Source organism: Giraffa tippelskirchi, chromosome 12 (assembly GCF_054371585.1).
Source record: "Giraffa tippelskirchi isolate mGirTip1 chromosome 12, T2T-mGirTip1v1.2.pri, whole genome shotgun sequence".
Lineage (NCBI taxonomy): Eukaryota > Metazoa > Chordata > Mammalia > Artiodactyla > Giraffidae > Giraffa > Giraffa tippelskirchi.
In genome coordinates this window covers 30,494,696-30,518,405 of record NC_137286.1, presented here as the reverse complement: position 1 = coordinate 30,518,405, position 23,710 = coordinate 30,494,696, and positions in this window count along the sequence as shown.

Below are 23,710 nucleotides of genomic sequence, written 5' to 3'. Positions count from 1 at the left end.
GAAGTGTTAAAGATTTTCTGAAGAAGGTGACATGAATTGAGTCTTAAAAGACAAGCTGTTGATTACCAGAGGAAGAAAGAATGGCATGGGTATGTCTATGTTATGCGGAGGGAAGAATTTAAGCAAAAGATGTGATCGTGGCTTAGCTTCAGTGTTCAGTGCCTTCTATGTAGTTTTACTAAAGTGCAAGGCACACAGGAAGAGGTGAAGCTAAAGAGGCAGATTGAGGGTGGTAAGGCCATATAGATGCATGTTAAGAACTGTTGACTTTTAGATAAACAGTCATATAATCTAAATAATCTAAAACTAGATTAGTCAAATAATCTAAAACTCTTTTAGATAAACAGGAGACTTTAAAGGATTTTAGGGAGATGGGTGATATTAGCTCTGTACTTTATTTGTCAGTCTGTTGGCAGTGTGAGGGTGGATTTAAGTGGTCTGAGATATAAAATCAATAGTATATGTAAACATTCTAGACCAGAGAAGGTGAAGGTCTGAATTGGCAGTCTGGATGCAAAAATAAAAGTGGTTGCTCAAATGTAGTACATAATTACTAGGTAAACTTGTCCAGTAGGACTTGTAAATTAGGTGAAGGGGTAAAAAAAAAAAAAGACCCAAGATTTCTGGCTAGATATTAGGATTATTGGTGGAACTGTAAATCGACACATGGACTTTAGGAAAGAAAACAGTTTTGGAAGGAATATCAGTTGCATTTTAGACATCTGACTTTAAAGACCCCTGAGTTATCAAAATGGAGAGGTGTAGAAGTTAGGTATGTGTACATGTTTAGTAGTTTTAAGAGAGATCATATTTAATGCTATGACTTTTGAAGTCATGAGAGCATATAGGTAAAAGTCATAAAAGTGGTAGAGATAATTCAAGGGGAAATTTAGTATAAGAAAACTCATTCACTGGAGAGTAGCTGAGTGTGCCAGCACTTAGGTGATGAAAGAAAGAATGAAGACCAACATTATTTAGAAGTAAATTACAGTTTGATGTTATGGAAATGATGGGAGCAGAAAGTTTTAAGCACATGGAAGTGATCTACAAAATTAAAAACAGCAGAGTAGTCAACAGAAATTGAGACTGAAAATGTCTGTTGAATTGGGTCAGTGTGTCCGGATTAGGAGTAGATTTAATGGTGGCGTACAGGAGATTACAATGGACTGAGGAGAAAATGGCATGAGGAAGGGGAGTTATAAAATCAGAACATGCTGTCAGACATTTAGTGTAAAAAATGTATGATGTGTTGTCACTGATGCAAATGGAATGTAACCCATTTGTAAATTACCTTGTTTTTCTGCCACCTAATATCCAAAGTTTTATAATTTGAGTTCTGTTATTTGGTACAAGAGTTTTTCCATAAAATGAAGCCCTCTTCCAATAAGAGTGGGGAATATAATGAGTACAAATCACAAGTGCCAGACTATGTCTTTTATTCTATCCTTTTTTGAAAGATGGTTTTGTTATTTCTGGTAGAAAGATTGGAAAGAATTTTATACAATCTTGACTTCGTGTTTTTGAATCACTTTGAGTCATCTTCTGAAAAATTTCAGGCTGTAGGGCCAAACCTATATTTGCTGGGTTTTAATTATATTATACATCTAAAAATCCCAAAATTATAGCTTGCTGTATCAGACGTCTCTGTTGGTTAACACAAAGGCAGTGTGTTTGATTTATTTAAAATTTCTTGTTATTTTCATTTCAACAAGTGTGCTTTTTGTAGCTGCAATTAAGTCCAAAGTAACAGATTTCCTTTTTACTTCCTTTAATTTTTAAAAGAAAAACTTTTTGTAGACTCATTGAGTCTACAGTTTATCAAATGCTGTGTGTTACCACCAACTACTTTACTTTTTTCTCCATAATTCTATTCCTAAATTTTACCTAATTCCTTCCAAACATTAAATTTAATCTTAAAATTTTCAAACCTCTTTTAAATGGAGTGGTCTATTATTATTATTACATAACATTGCTTCTATTTACCTAAACTTATTTTTTTTTATTTAAAGAGAATTTTTAATACATAAACTGAAAATGTAATGAAAATTATCAACTTTTCACTTTATAGCTTGTCCTTTATTTATTCTTTGGTTTGTAAAAACCTAAAAAAACCTTCCTAGCTTCTCTGGTTTAATGTTTACTCTTAAAATTTTTAAAAACTTTTTTTTTCTTCTCTTCTCTATAAAAGAGAAGAGATTGACTGCAAAAGGAAATGAGGGAATTTAGGAGGGATGGAAATATAAACTGACTTTTTGTGGTGGCATTATGCATTTATAAAATGCATCAACTATACCTCAAAAAAGAATGGGTTTTATTGTATACAAGATTTTACCTCAATAAACCTGAATTCTAATAATACCTCTTAAGTTCACATAATTAGTTTAGGTATTGAAAATACATGTAAAATATTGAGAGAGAAATTATCCTACCAAATATGAAACACATTATAAAACTTCAGTGAAAGCAATATAGATGTGGTGCATGAATTGATACAAAGAACAATTGGCTAGATAGATACAGAACTATCTAATGCATAAATACATAACAATGCATAAGAATTTAGTTCAAAATAAAAGAATAAAAGCAAATGTGTTAGAGTCAATTTACTTCAGCTAGAATCCCAGCTCCAGGATTTACCTTTTATGTACTATGAATTGATAACAATCAAACTGTCTGTCCCTCAGTTTTATCTCCAGTTAAAAAATTAATTTTTTCTTTGTCGTGGTCATATGAAGATTAAATGAGGTAGTTTATGTAAAGCAAAGGTTCTTACCCATGGGATCCATGTACAGATTTAAGGGCCCAGAATTTGATGGAAAAATTACATCTTCATTTTGATCAAGCTATAAACAAAATGCTATTTCTTCTAATCATAAATGTAGGCAATAAATCACAGTAGAATTAGGAGCTGTGGCATTGCTATTATTCCAGGCAACTCCGTATCCAGTAGTGATTCATCCACCAAGTGATGAAGTCAGGGTGTCTCATATCAGTGCCCCAGTCACCTAGTTGTTTTGCAGTTCTCTGCCTACAATTATTTGTTGATTAACACAGGAAGGAGGTGATTCACTTTTATTATTTGTATAAGTTTTCAAAATTGAGCAATTCAAGTGAGACTTTTTAACCCTGGTAGGGTGGTATGGGGCTTCCCTGGTAGCTCAGCAGTAAAGAACCCGCCTGTCAATGCAGGAGATGTGGGTTTGATCCCTGGGTTGGGAAGATACCTGGAGAAGGAAACAGCAACCCACTCCAGTATTCTTGCCTGGGAAATCCCATGGACAGAAGGACCCTGGTGGGCAAAGGATCTGTGGGTGGCAAAAGAGTCAGATACAACTCAGTGGCTAAACAACAACAACAGGGTAGTGTGCCCTTTGTTAATATGGGCATTCATAGAAACCACATTATCAACGTGTACCCTATCGCTCTGGATTTGTGATTCCTCTTCATTCTGGCACCTGCTGATTTTCTTCTTCCATTTAAACTGGGTTAGCATTGATTTATTATTATTATTTTATTTTATGCAGTATGGAAGGGGCTGCAATTTTAACTTAGTCTCCTTTGTTATTGGATATAGAAGAGCTTGCCTCTTTTTATCACACATAAAATTTCTTTACTGAATTTCAGGTTTTGTGGATTTTCATCCAGTTAGACATTTTTTAAACATACAATTTCACAAGTTCCTTACCTTCCTTTAGGTCTGCTTCTTTTGAAATATGTTTCCCTTTCCATTGTGTTCCTCTGGTCATGAAGTGCTAACATTTATGTGCTATTTATCCCTTTGTTCAGAAAAAGATAAATTCACAGGTGACATCAACTCGAAACTAAACTATATTTTGTTAATTCTGTAAATCTTGCAGAAACTAAATCTCCAAGAAACTAAAACTTTTAGAACTGTTACTCTTAGCTTTATAAACCTAATGTTATTTGAAAGAAAGTATTATTTGCCAAGAAGGCTCTTAACGAATCTGATTCATTCCCTTACAATCCTTGATTCTGGAATTTCATAGGTCTGGTAAACTTAACAGGTACCCCACTCTTCCCTACCAGTGTTCCCTGACAGATCCTGGGAAAGCAAGATTTCAATTCTCTGAGCTACCTTAAATGTTATGCCTTGTGGAAACAGACTGTTATTGTGAGAATGTTCTGAGTCATCCGTAATCCATGGATCACGAGAAGATACTTTTTCTTGCTCTTTTAAGCACGTTTTTTTCCTGGAAAAAAAAAAAAAAAGCTTTCTTGTTTCTGCCCTCCTCTGCTGTTTTCATCTACATTTTTCTAGTCTATGAATTATATTCTAAGAATATCATAAATATGTAAAAAGTTTATAGACCATCTCAGCATTCTTGATTGTCAGGAATAAAATAGCACTGACAGATTTAGCACACCACACAGGCAAAAGCATCCTTTGGTACCAAGGAAGAATTTTACCATATGGCACTCTGGTAGGCTGTGGAACTGAAAAGGTGCTCCAGAGTATTTATTGTAATTCAAGTACCATGAGAATTTAACTGATGTTTTATTCCCCTTTTAATAAGAAATCTACTCAATGTTCTGTCTTTCTCTAGGCCCAGATCTCCTAGCTTAGGATATAAACTTCTTAATAAGTACTATTACATATATAATATCTATTCTGAAAAGAAAAGAAAATAGATGTCCTGAATCGATTAAGAGGGTATCATGAGTAGAACTGAAAGAAATGTATAAGGTGAATAGAGATTATACCAGAATGTTAACAGACAAAAGGTAAAGAGCAAAAAGGTCACTGAACAAATATTTTAATAATGCTTTATTGAAATTCCATCAGTTACACATTATTACCTTTACCATGCTGCAGAAACTTGGGAGGAATAATGTGAACAATGTTATCTATAATACAACAAACCTCGGCACCTCTAGGGCACACATCAGCCGCTAAGCACTTTGCCATGGATTGCCTGATTTCTTGACCTTACAATGTTGCTTTTCTTCAACAGAAGGAAACTATGTGCAGAGTCAAACAAAAATGAGCATAACAAAGAGGGTTTCTTACTGTCAGGTCAGAACTATGAACTTCTTAATAGGAGTGTTAACGTTTAGTCAGTGACTCTGCACAGAGGCCATATTAAGTGATTTACATGTTTTCACTCATTTCATCCTCACCCTAAACTCTGAGGTACATACCATCCATTTTTATAGAAGAAAAAATTAACATATATAGAGACGAAATAACTAGATCAGTATCATCCATGTAGTAAGTACATTTTTGGAATTTAAATGTGAATGCCACTGCTATGTTGCCTCCTTAATGTCAGTCTTTTGTGGAAAAGTAAGGTACAGTGAGGGACACACTGAAGCCATGTCAAAAAGTGCAGTAGACTCTGAGGTAAACACCTGAGTATATGTACTATTGAAACAGGATGCTCCGGTTAAGGCTAGACAATCTCTCATTGTGAAAACAGTGCTCATTTGTAAGGTGAGAGGGCAAGGTTGGAGCATGTGTGTCTAGTTGTTTTGAGATCTAAAGTGTTGTATCGTCTTTATTCTAACCCAACCACTTTTTCAGAGCACTGCTTTCCATGTTAGTTGTTCACTGCACCGATTAGGAGGGGACGCCGCAGGAAAGGACAATGGGAAGCCTGCTCATGTCTTGTTTGTCCTATGTGACTCAACACAACCTAACCAGGACCCTTCAAACACTGATGCTTTTATTACTTACCCCTAGCAGATCCAATTGCTTGCTGCAGTTCACGGGGTGGTAAGGTAGGAAGACGTAAATATACAGGGAAATATTTCTTCCGATTTTCTAAAGTAGAAGTTTTCTATCCTTTGAGATTCAATATAAGCCTATGAGTTTTAGACGTAATTTATAGTTTCAAAGTCTTTAACACTGGGAAATGAAGATAATGGTGTATAAAACTAGGTAGCATAATGTTTCTAATGGGAAACTTGTGTTCATATCAATTTGCAGTCCTCTGAGGATCTCTGCCAGATCTTTTCTGTGTCATTAGGCTTCCATGGCTATTAAGTGTGAGAGTCGATGCCATCACAATTCTATGCTTCCAAACAGCTTTCTTCACTGTTACACTATGTATGCGGAGGGTGGGAGAAGGAAGGAGCAGGTGGAACCAACAAATACATCTTAAGACTCATCATATTAAGCCTCAGCGACTACAGGGCAAAGTATGAAAAATGGAACTCTGAGTTTTGGCTTTGAACTGTCATTAAATTCATTTGATCATTTTTAAAAACTGTGATGATCTCTTCAGTAAACTGGAGGCAAGAGGAAACTTAAGTACTGAACTGTAATACACGGAAAATCCTGACAACTCTCCCTTTCATTTATATATCCAGAATCTGACTCCTTCTCCCTGTTTTTAAGACCCTGGATGAAGTTTTTATTACCTATAACTTGAAACACTGAACTCCATAAAACAATCAGATTGAGTCTAAGTGAAGTGAAAGTTGCTCAGATGTGTCCAACTCTTTGTGACCCCATGGACTATACAGTCCATGGAATTATCCAAGCCAGAATATTAGAGTGGGTTGCCTTTCCCTTCAACAGGGGATCTTCCCAACCCACAGATTGAACCCAGGTCTCCCACATTGCAGGTAGATTCTTTACCAGCTGAGTCACCAGGGAAGCCCAAGAATACTGGAGTTTGTAGCTTATCCCTTCTCCAGCAGATCTTCCCAACCCAGGGTTTGAACCCAGGTCTCCTGCATTACAGGCAGCTTCTTTACCAGCTAAGCTACCAGGGAAGCCTAGATTGAATCTGATGAAGTGTAAATTTAACACAGACATTCTCCATCTCAAAAATGCAATAAATTCTAATTTAAAAAGTTGTATGCACCCCTAGATTCATTGCAGCCCTGTTTACAATAGCCAAGATATGGAAGCAACTTAAGTATCCATTGATAGATAAATGATGAAAGAGGATGTGGGGTATGTGTGTAATGGAATATTGCTGCTAAGTCGCTTCAGTCATGTCTGACTCTGTGTGACCCCATAGATGGCAGCCCATCAGGCTCCCCCGTCCCTGGGATTCTCCAGGCAAGAACACTGGAATGGGTTGCCATTTCCTTCTCCAATGCATGAAAGTGAAAAGTGAAAGTGAAGTCGCTCAGTCGTGTCCGACCCTTAGCGACCCCATGGACTGCAGCCTACCAGGCTCCTCTGTCCATGGGGTTTTCCAGGCAAGAGTACTCAACCATGAAAAGAATGAAGTCTTGCCATTTACAGTCACATGGATGGACCTAGAGAGTATTATGCTATTATGCTAAGTTAAATATGTCAGAGAAAGACATATAGTATATAAACTCACTAATATGTGGAATCTAAAAAAAAAAAAGTGAACAAAGACAGCAAATGAACAAATAAAACAAAGCAGAAGCAGATTCATAGATACAGAAAACGAACAGGGGGTTGCCAGAAAGGAGGTGGGTGGATAGTCAGAATAGATGAAGGGAATTAAGAGGCATAAATTTCAGTTAAAAAAATAAGTCATGGAGATGCACTATACAAAACAGGAAATATAGTCAATAATATTGTAATAACTTTAAATTGTTACAGAAGTTTCTTATATTTCCATACAAATTGTGAGATGATTTGTTCTAGTTCTGTGAAAAATACCATTGGTAGCTTGATAGGGATTGCATTGAATCTATAGAAACCTCGAATAGCCAAAGCAATCTTGAGGAAGAAGAATGGAACTGGAGGAATCAACCTGCCTGACTTCAGGCTCTACTACAAAGCCACAGTCATCAAGACAGTATGGTACTGGCACAAAGATAGAAATATAGATCAATGGAACAAAATAGAAAGCCCAGAGATAAACCCACGCACCTATGGACACCTTATCTTCGACAAAGGAGGCAAGAATATTCAATGGAGAAAAGACAATCTCTTTAACAAGTGGTGCTGGGAAAACTGGTCAACCACTTGTAAAAGAATGAAACTAGAACATTTCCTAACACCGTACACAAAAATAAACTCAAAATGGATTAAAGATCTAAATGTAAGACCAGAAACAATAAAACTCCTAGAGGAAAACATAGGCAAAACACTCTCTGACATAAATCACAGCAGGATCCTCCATGACCCACCTCCTAGAATATTGGAAATAAAAGCAAAAATAAACAAATGGGACCTAATTAAAATTAAAAGCTTTTGCACAACAAAGGAAACTATAAACAAGGTGAAAAGACAGCCTTCAGAATGGGAGAAAATAATAGCAAATGAAGCAACAGACAAACAATTAATATCAAAAATATACAAGCAACTTCTGCAGCTGAATTCCCGAAAAATAAACGACCCAATCAAAAAATGGGCCAAAGAACTAAACAGACATTTCTCCAAAGAAGACATACAGATGGCTAACAAACACATGAAAAGATGCTCAACATCACTCATTATTAGAGAAATGCAAATCAAAACCACAATGAGGTATCATTTCACACCAGTCAGAATGGCTGCTATCCAAAAGTCTACAAGCAATAAATGCTGGAGAGGGTGTGGAGAAAAGGGAACCCTCTTACACTGTTGGTGGGAATGCAAACTAGTACAGCCACTATGGAGAACAGTGTGGAGATTCCTTAAAAAACTGGGAATAGAACTGCCATATGACCCAGCAATCCCACTGCTGGGCATATACACCGAGGAATCCAGAATTGAAAGAGACGCGTGTACCCCAATGTTCATCGCAGCACTGTTTACAATAGCCAGGACATGGAAGCAACCTAGATGTCCATCAGCAGACGAATGGATAAGGAAACTGTGGTACATATACACAATGGAATATTACTCAGCCATTAAAAAAAATACATTTGAATCGGTTCTACTGAGATGGATGAAACTGGAGCCCATTATACAGAGTGAAGTAAGCCAGAAAGAAAAACAACAATACAGTATACTAATGCATATATATGGAATTTGAAAGATGGTAACGATAACCCTATATGCGAGACAGAATAAGAGACACAGATGCATGGAACAATTTTATGGACTGTGAGGGAGAAGGTGAGGGTGGGACGTTCTGGGAGAATAGCATTGAAACATGTATATTATCATATGTGAAACAGAACACCATTCCATGTTCGATGCATGAGACAAGGGCTCAGGGCCGGGGCAATGGGATGATCCAGAAGGATAGGATGGGGAGGGAGGTGGGTGGGGGGTCCAGGAGGGGGAACACATGTAAACCCATGGCTGATTCATGTCAATGTATGGCAAAAACTATTGCAATGTTGTGAAGTGATTGGCCCCCAACTAAAATAAATAAATTTATAAAAAAAAAAAAAAAAAAACTGTTACAGAAGGTAACTCACTGTGGTGAGCATCTGGTGATGTTTATAAATGTCAGCTCATTGTACACCTGAAACTAATATAATATTGTATGTCAATTATACTTCAAAAAGAGAAAAGAAAAACTTCAATCTTGAGATTTGTTGCACTATTTTTTCTTTAGAGAATTTTTCTCTTGTTCTTTTAATTAGGAGTAGTTTTCCTGTTTCTTTCTTTTTATTTTGCTTTCTCTGTCTCTATATATTTAGGTGAAACAATTATATATTTTGGTTTTGAAGTGGTGTTTTTAGGTGGGAACATCTCTGTGTAGACTGTGTGTACCCAGTATTTTGCTTCGAAGATTGGTTTTCGTATGGATGCCAGCCACATCTTCCCTCAGAGCATGCTGGCCTTTGTCTCCTTGATAGGGATGTGATTTGTGTCCAGACCCTGCCCTGGACGTGAGGTCTCTTCTTTGCTCTGTGGCTGTCACCACCCAGTTAAGGACAGCGTTTGCTCCCCAATTGTTGGAGTAGACAGGGTCATGTTTGAGCAGGCTCTGTTGCTCTTGAGTGCATGCACTGTCCCAAAGAAGGTGACTACTGAAGCAAGCGAGGGCCCTGCAGTCCCAGTGAGCTAGGCACTGCCCATGCAAGTATCTGTCGTTCCACTCAGAAGCAGCCCAAGCTTGCATCCCGTGCTCTCTTGTATTCACCCATGGCTAATGCAAAGCTCTGACGTGAGTAGTCTGGGGCTCATGACTGGGTAACTCTGACTGCAGGAACCAAGGTGGGTGTGCTGCCACTTGGAATCTGAGATACCTCTGTGGTAGACCTCTCCCATGACCTGTCCACCCTAGATCTGATGCCAAGCTGCTGCACTCTGGCATTGGTGGAGCCAGAAATAAACTGCTGTGTACTTCTGCCCAGCGCCTGTCCACCCAAGACTCAGCGTCCAGCCTCAGCCTGTTCTGTGGCGCTGCACATGCCTGTGGCCACAGTGTCTGTCATGACCAGGACCCGCCCTCGCCCCATGCCTGCTGACAGTGGGCTCAGCGGCCAGAACTGCTGTGTGTGTGTGTGTGTGTGTGTGTGTGTGTGTGTGTGTGCGCTGACATTGCCCACTGTGACTCTCGTCCTCCTCAACCCCACCCCAGACGCTGCAGGCTATCTCTAGCTAGATCAAGTCCTCTCTCAGAATCTGTATGCCTTGGATTCAGCGCTTAGACACACGGAGCTCTTGTGGAGCCGCCCTGTGCACACACTCATAGTGTCTGCCCCGTTCATCCCGCCACCCCCGTGCTTGCGCTGACAGTGGTCATTGTAGTTCCGTCTGATCGCACCCTCCGCCTGCACTTCTGTCTCTCTCTGTGCAGCCAGACTGAATCTCTGTCCTGACCTCCTGCCAGTCTGCCGTGTAAAGAGAGTGGGGCCGGGACATTGGCTCCTTAGAGTGGGAAGTAGGCAAGGTGGCAGCCACCAGCACGTCTCTCTCCACCTTGATTATTAGCAAGTGAGCATGGGTGCTTTCTTCTTGAGCAGAGTCTAGACTTCTCCAGCCTTTTTATCTGCCCCAGTCTGTTTCCCAGCAGTTAAGGGGCTTTTCAAGGACCTTCTCTTTTCTACAGATCCCTTCCAGGAGTGCTGGTCTTGATGATCTTTTATTTTTTCCTTTCTACCTGATTACATGGAGATGTTTCTTATAGCTTTGGTTGTATAGAAAATCAGTTTCCAGGTGGTTTTCTATGGGAATTGTTCCACATGTAGATGCATTTTCTTTGTATTTTTGTCAAAGAGCTGAGCTTCACGTCCTTCTACTCTCCCATTTTGATCCTTCTCCTGACTTACTCTTTTGTTATCTTTGGTTATTTATCTCTAGTGTATAAAATAATATGCATATATTGATATTTCTTGATGTATTCATTTTAATCATTGTTTATTGATTTGCTCTAATGGAAGATTAGGATTTCACTTTCCTTCATACCACATCTCAACATTCGATCACATCCTTTAAAAATTGATTTCAATAAAAATTTCTGATTAAATTAATTGTGAAGCTTTATATTATTCAAAATGTAAATATTAGTCACTGCTAAGAAAAATTATATAAAATGTAGGTTTTATCATCAGTCTTTGTTTTTATTGAATTTAACATTTGCTTCATTTTACTAGTTCTCTATGTACCTATTTTGTGCATTATCAATCTATTAACACTGTTATTTTCCCAAATCTCTATTACACTAAAGGCTATATCATTTCCATTTATTTCCTAAAGACTGTATTTTATCCTATTGTGCCAGCCTAAGCTTGCATTTGCTTTCTAAGTCATTTTCTTTCTAATTGTGCTCTGACTCTGGGGCTTTCTGACTTTGGAGACAGTTTTTACTTTCCCTCTCTGTTAAATCTTATTTTGTTTCTTAGTTTATTCCTTTGTCTAACTGGATCACATCTTTCAGTAGTTTCATAGAATGGAAAATTAGGCTGTAAATTTCTTAAACCTATACATGTCTAAATGTGAATTTATTTTACCCTTCCAATTAATTCATAAATGAACTGAATGCAGAATTCTAAGTTGAAAGTCATTTTTTTTTTTTTTTTTCAGAATTGTGATGGTATTACTCCATGGTTTTCTGGCTCTTGTTGTAGAGAATTTCTGTGATGTGTGATTCCTATTCCTTTGTGTGGAATCTTGTTTCACTCTCTGATGATTTTAGAAAATTTTTTATCCTCGACATGTGGAAAATTCAGGATGGCATTGTTTGTTGTAAGATTTCTTTATTTCATTGTGCAAGATCCTCTATCAGCTCTTTATATTTGCAGACATGTTTCCCACATTTATAGGAAATGCTGCTGCATTTTTGATAATTTTCTTTCAGCTGTTTTTTTTGTTTCATTTTAATTTCTATTACTAGAATAATGAAAATCTTGAATAGTCTTTTAAATGTTTTAAATATGTATTACATTTTTTTAATATCCATCTTTTTTTTTTTTTTTAATAAAATCTAGGGTTTCAGTTCAGTTCAGTTGCTCAGCCGTGTCTGACTCTTTGCAACATCATGGACTGCAGCATGCCAGGCTTCTTTGTCCAACACCAACTCCCAGAGCTTGCACAAACTCATGTCCATCAAGTTGCTGATGCCATCCAACCCTCTCATCCTCTGTCGTCCCCTTCTCCTCCTGCTTTCAATCTTTCCCAGCATCAGGGTCTTTTCCAATAAGTCAGTTCTTCACATCAAGTGGCCAAAGTATTGGAGTTTCAGCTTCAGCATCAGTCCTTCCAATGAATATTCAGGACTGATTTCCTTTAGGATTGACTGGTTGGATCTCTTTGCAGTCCAAGGGACTCTCAAGAGTCTTTTCCAACACCATAGTTCAAAAGCATCGATTTTTCAGCACTCAGCTTTCTTTATAGTCCAACTCTCACATCCATACATAACCACTAGAAAAACCATAGCTTTGACTAGACAGACCTTTGCTGGCAAAGTAATGTTTCTGCTTTTTAATATGCTGTCTAGGTTTGTCACAGTTTTTCTTCCAAGGAACAAGTGTCTTTTAATTTCATGGCTGCCGTCACCATCTGCAGGGATTTTGGAGACCCCAGAAATAAAGCCTGTCACTGTTTCCATTGTTTACCCGTCTATTTGCCATGAAGTGATGGGACCAGATGCCATGATCTTAGTTTTTCAAATGCTGAATTTTAAATCAACTTTTTCACTCTCCTCTTTCACTTTCATCAAAAGGAGCTTTAGTTCTTCTTCGCTTTCTGCCATAAGGGTGGTGTCATCTGTATATCTGAGACTATTGATATTTCTACTGGCAATCTTGAAAATCTAGGGCTTATTCTTGACTTCATCTTTTATACCCTCATTTTAAAACCTTTCAGTGTTATATTTTTAATTTTAAACATATATCTCATGTTATATTTTAGTGGTGGTATTTTATTAATTTAACATATTACTTTTCTCTTCTCTTACTGTGGCTCAACAAGGCTCTAAATAAGCTGGCATCAGGTTTTTGTACAAATTATTCTTTTCATACTTCAAATCTTATTTTAAAAGACACCTCCTGAATTTTCTTTATAACAATTTATATTTGAATTTGTAATTACTCATTCTCTTTTTACTTGTTTATTATCTCTGTATCTCTGCTAGAGTGTTTTTGATGGCAAAATTATCTTTTCTTAAAAGAACATTTATAATATTTGGTACATAATCAACAATTGGTTAGTGTTAATGAGAAGGAAATTAAAATGGTACAGAGTAGGAAAGAATGTATTGAAGTACATAATAATCATATAAAATGAATACTAGTAGAAATTGAATATACTAAATTAGTGGGTATAGGTAACCTATACTTGTAAGATATTATAAAGAATCAGAAAATGTAAAAAAGCAGAAAGCCATAATGCTTGGATTCTTAACCCCTCAATAAAAATGTGAAGCAAGAATGCAATTGTTGTTTTATCAAGTGGGGCAGAACGTTCAGTGAAAATGAAACTGTGGTGAACTTTTAGGCTCAACTGAAGAATTGGCCTGACTATGAAACCCCCATACTCATAATAATTGTATAAAGATGAAAATGCTTTCTTTAAATGAAGTAAACTGTAATCAAGCATGCAGTAACAAGAGATCATGCTAGCTTCGCCTTTGAATAAACTTTTTGATAAGAAATTATGAGCAGTTTTTGCAGAACATAAGAAAATGATCTTAGTTATAAATAAGATACTGCCCTGAGTTTGAAATCCAGAGAGCTTCTTGATTCCTCTTACACACTGTAACTCCTGTGGATGCTCTTGTAATCAGTATAAATAAACCATGTTACCTCATTACTTTTCCTTGGTTCCATTTTTTTTTTTAATGGAATGAAATCCCTTGACTGGAGGACAACAAGACTCATTTGACTCATTCTTCTGATTACTTTGTAAAATAGTTTGAGCTAACAGCAATTGTAGCAGCTATTTTCTTAGCTCCCTGCTGCCACTATGGACAGTAAACTCTGCCTAAGAAGTTGAAACAGGGAAACATGAGCAACTGTCAAAAAGATATGTTGAATAAATTCAGAAAGGTATCATGTTATGCATTTGTTCAGCAGGAAGCTACATGACCTTGTGAAGGTCATTTCAGCTCAGAGCACATTAGCTCTCTGAGAATTATAACATTTGCAATGTGATGTACATAGGGCTTCTGTAGAAGAAGTATCATGAAGGATGAAAGAGTAGAATGGATCATTACCAAGACAGAATATAAGAAGGAGTCCTGAGGTGGCAGAAGGAGGTGGAGGCATTATTATATTTTGGTTATCAGCAGGACCCAAAACACAGTATGGGGCTCAAGAATCATTTTTGATATAAAAATATTTCAGTGTGAAATCTATATGAATGCTGATGCCACTTTAATGTGGGGGTAGCTTAGGTTCAGGGATCTTCCAGTCTGGGGAATTTTATTACAGAGAGAGTTTAGAGTGGTGTGTAGGGTTGAGAAATTATGTGAAGGAGAGAGATAGAGTTCAAAAGACAAACTTCTGACAGGCATGAAAAACTATTAGAAAGCTTTAAGTAGAAAATCAATCAAGGGATAGGTCTAACTCATTAATCAGAATTAAAGTAGCAAATAAGTGATTACTTAGAAATTTTGAAAAAGAATTATCACCTCTAGGGACCTTTTGAGGTTCAAGTTGTTTCAAACAGAGCTATTTATTTAGGAAGTAAAAAGTTCCATCTTTTCAGAGGGCCACTGGCAAACATGCCTGGTAAAGGCATTTATTCTGAAAGAGCATTGCTTTATTCTTATTCATTTTATTAGCCATTTACCTCTTGGGAGAATTGTTTAAATATTTAATGCTTATTCATGTTTATTATGCAGTAGACCAAAGGCTGCTAGGTCTCTAAAGGAATTACAGTCTTTTATACTGTAATAGTTTGGAAGTTTGTATTTATATCCAGGAATTCTTGCTCCTCTGTAAACTCATCCTTTGTTTTACTATTCTTCATCAGAAAAAGGAAATGTTTCCTTTTAATTTTTTTTAAATTTCATTTTTATTTATTTATTTTTGGCCATGCCACATAGCTTGTGGGATCTTAGTTCCTCAATCAGGAATCCAACTTGTACCCCCTTCGGTGAAATCTTAGAGTCTTAACCACTGGACTACCAGGGAAGTGTTCCCACCTGCCACCAAAAAGAAGAATAAGGAAACAGCTGTAAAGAATAAATCATTAGATCGTTCTTTTCTTCTTAACAACTATCGTCAACTTATTCTTAAGGAAAATGACTTAATAAAACTATTTATTTTCCCCTTTGTGGTCCATCCAGTTTCCAAAACTCCTAAAAAATGTGCAAGCTTTTTCAAAGCCTACTTCAATTTGAGAACCAATATCAAATATAATACTCCTTTAAAAACCTGGTCAATATTAACTAGACATGGAACTCTTCTCTAAGGAGAGTGTCTTACTTTGTTTTGATTTTTTAATATGATTTCTTTATTTGCCTTTTGGTCTTGCCTCTTTATTTGCCTTTTGGCTAAAATGGTAAAGAATCTGCCTGCAATGCAGGAGACTCAGGTTTGATCCCTAGGTCAGGAAGATCCCCTGGGTAAGGGATAGCTACTTATTCCAGTATTCTTGTCTGGAGAATCCCATGGATAGAGGAGCCTGGCAGGCTACAGTTCATGAAGTTGCACAGAATTAGACATTACTGAGCAACTAACACTTTCACATTTGCCTTTTACCCCATACATGAAAAAAACCTAAGAAAATAAATTATCAGGGTAGGAACTTAATAAATATTGAAACTACCTGTATTCATTTATTCCAAGTCTAAACTGAAAGATTCGAAATCCAAATAATTATATATATTAAAAATTCTTCTTTTTGAAACCTCCAGAAATCTATTTCGCTAACTCCATGTTTCCAGTTTCAAGAAAAACACAATTTTTCCCTTTTAATTACAGTATGGAAGTGTAATACTGTATGAGAGAAAGAGGTTGAAATTCCTGGATTGAAAACACTTGAAAGAAGCCAGTATAAGACTACAGTGTACTCTGCAACAAGCTTAGTATTATCCCTGGATGTCCACAACCTGACCTCTCAGCTGTTGCTATCACTTATTTGTTCCTTTCCCAAGCTGATAACTTTTAGCAACTGTCTCTTTTTCCCAGTTCTAGGATTGTATCTCAGTTATTTGCCATTCTACAAAACCTTAGAAATTGTTCCTCACACTTTTATAACTTGGAATTCCAAGCTTAAAATTCTGCAATATTTATTCATTCTTTATTATTTCAGGGTTGCCTTGCAACTAAACAGAGATCGCTCTGTCATTTTTAAGATTGCACCCAAGTATTGCATTTCAGAATCTCTTGTTGACTATGAGGGCTACTCTATTTCTTCTAAGGGATTCTTGCCCACAGTAGTAGTAGATATAATGGTCATCTGAATTAAATTTGCCCATTCCAGTCCATTTTAGATCACTGATTCCTAAAATGTCGGTGTGCACTCTTGCCATCTTCTATTTGACCACTTCTAATTGACCTTAATTCATGGACCTAACATTCCAGTTCCTATGCAATATTGCTTTTTAGAGCATCTGCCTTTACTTCCATCACCAGTCACATCCACAACTGGGCGTTGCTTTCCCTTTGAAGAGGCTCCACCTCTTCATTCTTTCTGAAGTTATTTCTCCACTGATATCCAGTAGCATTTTGGGCACCTACCGACCAGGGGAGTTCATCTTTCAGTGTCCTATCTTTTTCTCTTTTCATACTGTTCATGGGGTTCTCAAGGCAAGAATACTGAAGTGATTTGCCATTCCCTTCTCCGATGGATGATGTTTTGTCAGAACTCTCCACCATGACCCATCCGTCTTGGGTGGCCCTACAAGGCATGGCTCATAGTTTTCATTGAATTAGACAAGGCTGCGGCTCATGTGATAAGTTTGATTAGTTTTCTGTGCTTGGGGTTTTCATTCTGTTGCCCTCTGAGGAGTCGGCTTCCCCAGTCCTGTGTAAGTTATGGTGACTCTGTGGTGCAGAACACTCTTGGAGGGCACAAAATAAACCTTGCGTGCACCAGGAACCAGGAGAAAGGAGCAGTGACCCCACAAGGGACGGACCCAGACTTGCCTGTGTGTGTCCAGGAATCTCCGGCAGAGGCGTGGGTCATCAGTGGCCTGCTGCAGTGTAGGGGGCACTGAGCATAGCAGTGCATGCATTGGGCCATTTGAAGGAGGTCAACATTATCTTCATTGCCTCCACCATAGTTTGGCCTCAGGTCAAATAACAGGGCAGGAACATAACCCTGCCCATCAACAAAAATTGGACTGAAGATTTACTGAGCATGGCCCCACCCATCAGAACAAGACCCAGGTTTCCCCTCAGTCAGTCTCTCCCATCAGGAAGCTTCCATAAGCCTCTTATCCTTCTCCATCAGAGGGCAGGTAGAATGAAAAACACAATGACAGAAACTAACCAATCTGATCACATGGACAACAGCCTTAGGTAACTCAATGAAACTATGAGCCATGCCCTGTAGGGCTACCCAAGACGAAGGGTCATGCTGGAGAGTTCTGACAAAACGTCGTCCACTGGAGAAGGGACTGGCAAACCACTTCAGTATTCTTGCCTTGAGAACCCCATGAACAGTATGAAAAAACAAAAAGATAGGACACTGAAAGATGAACTCCCCAGGTCAGTAAATGCCCAATATGCTACTGGAGATCAGTGGAGAAATAACTCCAGAAAGAATGATGGGATGCAGCCAAAGCGAAAACAACAGCCAGTTGTGGTTGTGACTGGTGATGGAAGTAAAGGCCAATGCTGTGAAGAGCTATATTGGATAGGAACCTGGAATGTTAGGTCCATGAATCAAGGCAAACTGGAAGCAGTCAAATTGAGACGACATTAGTGAATGTCGACAGTTTAGGAATCAGTGAACTAAAATGGACTGGAATGGGTGGATTTTACTCAGATGACCATTATATATACTACTGTGGGCAAGAATACCTTAGAAGAAATAGAGTAGCCCTCATAGTCAACAAAAGATTCTGAAATGCAGGACTTGTGTGCAATCTCAAAAACGACAAAATGATCTCTGTTCGTTTCCAAGGCAAACCATTCAGTATCACAGTAATCCAACTCTATGCCCCGACCAGAAATGCTGAAGAAGCTGAAGTTGAACAGTTCTATGAAGACCTACAAGACCTTCTAGAACTGACACCCAAAGATGTCCTTTTCATTATAGGGGCCTGGAATGCAAAAGTAGGAAGTCAAGAAATACCTGGAGTAACAGGCAAATTTGGCCTTTGAACACAGAATGAAGCAGGGCAAAGGCTAATAAAGTTTTGCCAAGAGAACACAGTGGTCATAGCAAACACCCACTTCCACCAACACAAGAGAAGAATCTACACATGGACATCACCAGATGGTCAATACCAAAATCAGATCAATTAAATTCTTTGCAGCCACATATGGAGAAGCTCTGTACAGTCAGCAAAAACAAGACCAGGAGCTGACTGTGGCTCAGACCATGAACTCCTTATTGCCAGACTCAGAATGAAATTGAAGAAAGTAGGGAAAACCACTTGACCATTCAGCTATGACCTAAATCAAATCCCTTACAATTATACAATGGAAGTGATAAATAGATTCAGGGGATTAAATCTGATAGACAGAGTGCCTGAAGAACTATGGGCAGAGGTTCCTGACATTGTACAGGAGGCAGTGATCAAGGACATCCCCAAGAAAAAGAAATGCAAAAATGCAAAATGGCTATCTGAGGAGGCCTTACAAATGCTGTGAAAAGAAGAGAAGGAAAGGCAAAGGAGAAAAGGAAAGATATACCCATTTGAATGCAGTTTCAAAGAATAGCAAAGAGAGATAAGAAAGCTCTCCTCAGTGGTCAATGCAAAGAAATAGAGGGAAACCATAGAATGGGAAAGACTAGAGATCTCTTCAAGAAAATTAGAGATACCAAGGGAACATTTCATGCAAAGATGGGCACAATAAAGGACAGAAATTGTATGGACCTAACAGAAGCAGAAGATATTAAAAGGTGGCAACAATACACAAAAGAACTATACAATAAAGATCTTCATGACCCAGATAATCACGATGGTGTGATCACTCACCTAGAGCCAGACATCCTGGAATGCAAAGTCAAGTGGGCCTTAGGAAGCATCACTAAGAACAAAGCAAGTGATGGAATTCCAGTTGAGCTATTTCAAATCTAAAAGATGATGCTGTGAAAGTGCTGCACCCAATATGCCAGCAAATTTGGAAAACTCATCAGTGGACACAGGAATGGAAAAAGTCAGTTTTCATTCTAATCCAAAAGATAGGCAATGCCAAAGAATGTTCAAACTACTGCACAATTGCACTCACATCACACAGTAGCAAAGTAATACTCAAAATTCTACAAGCCAGTCTTCAACAGTATGTGAACCGTGAACTTCCAGATGTTTAGGCTGGATTTAGAAAAGCCAGAGGGCCAGAGATCAAATTGCCAATATCTGCTGGATCATTGATAAAGCAAGAGAGTTCCAGAAAAACTTCTACTTCTGCTATATTGACTATGCCAAAGCCTTTGACTCTATGGATCACAACACACTGTGGAAAATTCTTCAAGAGATGGGGATACCAGACCACCTGACCTGCCTCCTGAGACATCTGTATGCAGGTCAAGAAGCAACAGTTAGAACTGGACATGGAAAAACAGACCGATTCCAAATTGGGAAAGGAGTAAGTCAAGGCTGTATATTATCTCCCTGCTTATTTAACTTCTATGCAGAGTACATCATGTGAAATGCCACGCTGGATGAGGCACAAGCTGGAATCAAGATTGCCAGGAGAAATATCAATAACCTCAGATATGAGGATTACACCATCATGATGGCAGAAAGCAAAGAAGACCTAAAGAGCCTCTTGATGAAAGTGAAAGAGGAGAGTGAAAAGGTTGGCTTCAAACTCAACATTCAGAAAACTAAGATCATGGCATCCAGTCCCATCATGTCATGGCAAATAGATGGGGAAACAATGGCAACAGTGAGAGATTCTAATTTTGGGGGCTTCAGAATCACTGCAGATTGCAACTGCAGCCATGAAATTAAAAGATGCTTGCTTCCTGGAAGAAAAGTTATGACAAAACTAGAAAGTACATTAAAAAGCAGAGACATTACTTTGCCAACAAAGGTCCATCTAGTCAAATCTATGTTTTTTTCCAGCAGTCATGTGTGGATGTGAGAGTTGAACTATAAAGAAAGCTGAATGCTGAAGAATTGATGCTTTTTTGAACTGTGGTGTTGGAGAAAACTCTTGAGAGTCCCTTGGACTGCAAGGAGATCAAAGCAGTCAATCCTAAAGGAAATCAGTCCTGAATATTCATTGAAAGGACTGATGCTAAAGCTGAAACTCCAATACTTTGGCCACTTGATGTGAAGAACTGACTCATTGGAAAAGACCCTGATGCTGGGAATGATTGAAGGCAGGAGGAGAAGGGGACAACAGATATGGTTAGATGGCATCAGCGACTTGATGGACATGAGTTTGCGCAAGCTGTGGGATTTGGTGATGGACAGGGAAGACTGGCATGCTGCAGTCCATGGGATCACAAAAAGTCAGACATGACTGAGCAACTGAACTGAACTTATTATTTCGGGTTAACTCTTTGTATGGGCTTCTCTGGTGGCTCGGTGGTAAAGAATGTCTGCTAACGCAGGAGATGCGGGTTTGATATCTGGTTGGTGTAGAGCCCCTGGAGAAGGAAATGGCAACATAATCCAGTATTCTTACCTGGAAAACCCCAAGGACAGAGGAGCTGGGTGAGCTATGTCCATGGGGTCACAAAGAGTCAGACACAACTTAGCGACTAAACAGCAACAGCAAAGTTCTTTGTATGGCATTATTGAAAAACCTCAGATTGTTATGAGTGATCAGGTATAAAGCTGTGGATCTGAAATATAACAGCTGTTTCAACTTGGTCAAACTTCTTAACTTAGATGAATTTCAGTTTTTTCATATGTAAAATGGAAAATTTAGTAAATATCTTATATTACTGTTGTTGGTAGCAAGTGAAAGAATTTATGTAAGGGACTAGGGATAGGATTTATGTAAGGCAATAGCAACCCACTCCAGTACTCTTGCCTGGGAAATCCCATGCACGGAGGAGCCTGGTAGGCTGCAGTCCATGGGGTCGAGAAGAGTCAGACATGACTGAGCGACTTCACTTTCACTTTTCACTTTCATGCATTGGAGAAGGAAATGGCAACCCACTCCAGTGTTCTTGCCTAGAGAATCCCAGGGACAGGGGAGCCTAGTGGGCTGCCGTCTATGGGGTCGCACGGAGTCAGACACGACTGAAGCGACTTAGCAGCAGCAGCAGCAGTTAAGACTGAAAATGCAATTCCCCTTTCCTTCTCAACACTGTTTTCCTTTTCTCAAGTAAAACTGAGTTTCATTTTTTTTCAGCAGCTGCAGCAACATACATGCAATTGAATATGACTATGCAGCCTGAATTTTTGTTGCTGTTCTCAATGTTTTAAATGATCTAAAACTTTTCAAATTCTGTGAAATGAGTTTACTTATAATGGTAGACTCCTAATTTCAATTATCTGCTCATTTTTGGTTATCTTTTTTAAAGTTTTCACAGCAGTCTTGAATTGACAATATTATTTACACAGAAATAGCATCAACTAGCAGTCATAGGAAAAACAAGTACTAGGAGATTATTATCATGCCAAGATATAAATAAATGAAACTATATGTATACGTGTACATAAACTGAAAAATACAGAACAAAGACCCAGTGAAAGGCAGGTACTTGGTACATAATCATCTATTTAGAAAGCACTGTTTTTATACCTCCTCACTGGGGCAAATATAAGTTTATTTCACTCTGAATTATCAAGAGATGTTAATATACAAGACAGACTCTTTGGGGGCAGGGACACATACATGTGCAAAACAGACTGAAGGAAATAATGATGACAGAAACAGCTCCTGCCTCCTGTCTACTGCTGCAGAGACATCTTAATAGAGGGGAAGAAAATACCTTACTTTTTAAAAGCCACTTTAGGAAATGGTTATAGACCTCTAGGGCAGAACAGGGAGGCAGGCCACGAAATATTTATGAATAGGAGGGATGGATATACAGTAAAAACTGTAGAACACTGGTCATAAGGGATTGCAGTACTAACCTGACACCAGCGCACACTGGGGCAGGACAAGGCCACCAGCAGTTGCGTTCTTAAGACAGCAAAGGCCAATGGCTGGTAAAGCTACTGTTGGAGCAGAAAACAGTCTCTGTCTTAAGAATTTGATCACGGAACCATGTAAAATTCACTTTTAAATGGTAGTGAGCATTTTAAGGAGGCTTAAGAGTCATACCCTGATTCTCTCCTTTGCCCAAGTTACTCTCTGGTAGTAAGTTGGCACCGGGATACTCATTCACTTTTGGAGGCTAGGAAGACACTAAAGTAGTGTAGTGTTATGTGTCCCTGGGTGGAATGAAAACTTGAATGTGCTTGCCCGGGTCTAAGATGCTACCAACAAAGACTAGGAAGATAAAAATCCCATTGAATACAAGTACGTGATTTCTTTGATTTAGCTTTACTATAATAAGTTTAGACAGACAAAATTGTGCAATTTGACTTGAATAACTTTGTCTCATCCTCAGCTCAATACCTGATTCCCTGAGGACGTAACTTCCTCTATTGCTATCCAAACAAACTTTTAGCTAGATGTTACATATAATGGGAGCTGATAAAAAATTCACATTAAGGATTTAATGACAAACTGTTTAATTTGCCCCTTGTTTCCCAGAGGGAAAATTCAGACATCACTGATAGGCTCCTGTGAAAATGTTTTGAAGGTAGCTCTGAACTACTCTGCGCAGGTATCCATCCAAGATCATGTCAGTTGGTTGTAAACTTGAATGCCAGAGCAACATCCTGTTGAACCTGGTTGGAAGGTATTTTAGGAGTTGGAAAAGTTAGTCACTCAGTCCTGGGTGACCCCATAGACTGTAGCCTGCCAGGCTCCTCTGTCCATGTTTCCCAGGCAGGAATACTGGAGTGGGTAGCCATTCTCTTTTCCAGGGGATCTTCCTGACCCAGGAATCAAACCCATGTCTCCTGCATTGGAAGCAGATTCTTTACCCTCTGAGCCACTAGGGAAGCCCCTGGAAGGTACATAATCAAGTTTAAATTTGAATTATTCTCCTCTGGAAGGTACATTAGAGGAGAAGAATTGAAATTAGAATTTATGTATTCCTTGAGAAAATGAAATGAAAAAGAACCTCTCAAGGCAATCCTCCTCCAAAGTGGGCCATAACAAATACATTTACTAAACCTATATAATCAAACAGAGGTTGGTTTAATATTGTAAGCAGAACCACAGTTTCTTATTTTATCATTTAATTGGAAAGGAGGGAAATAGGAACAACTCTTGATAAAGTATTATGGTTTGATTA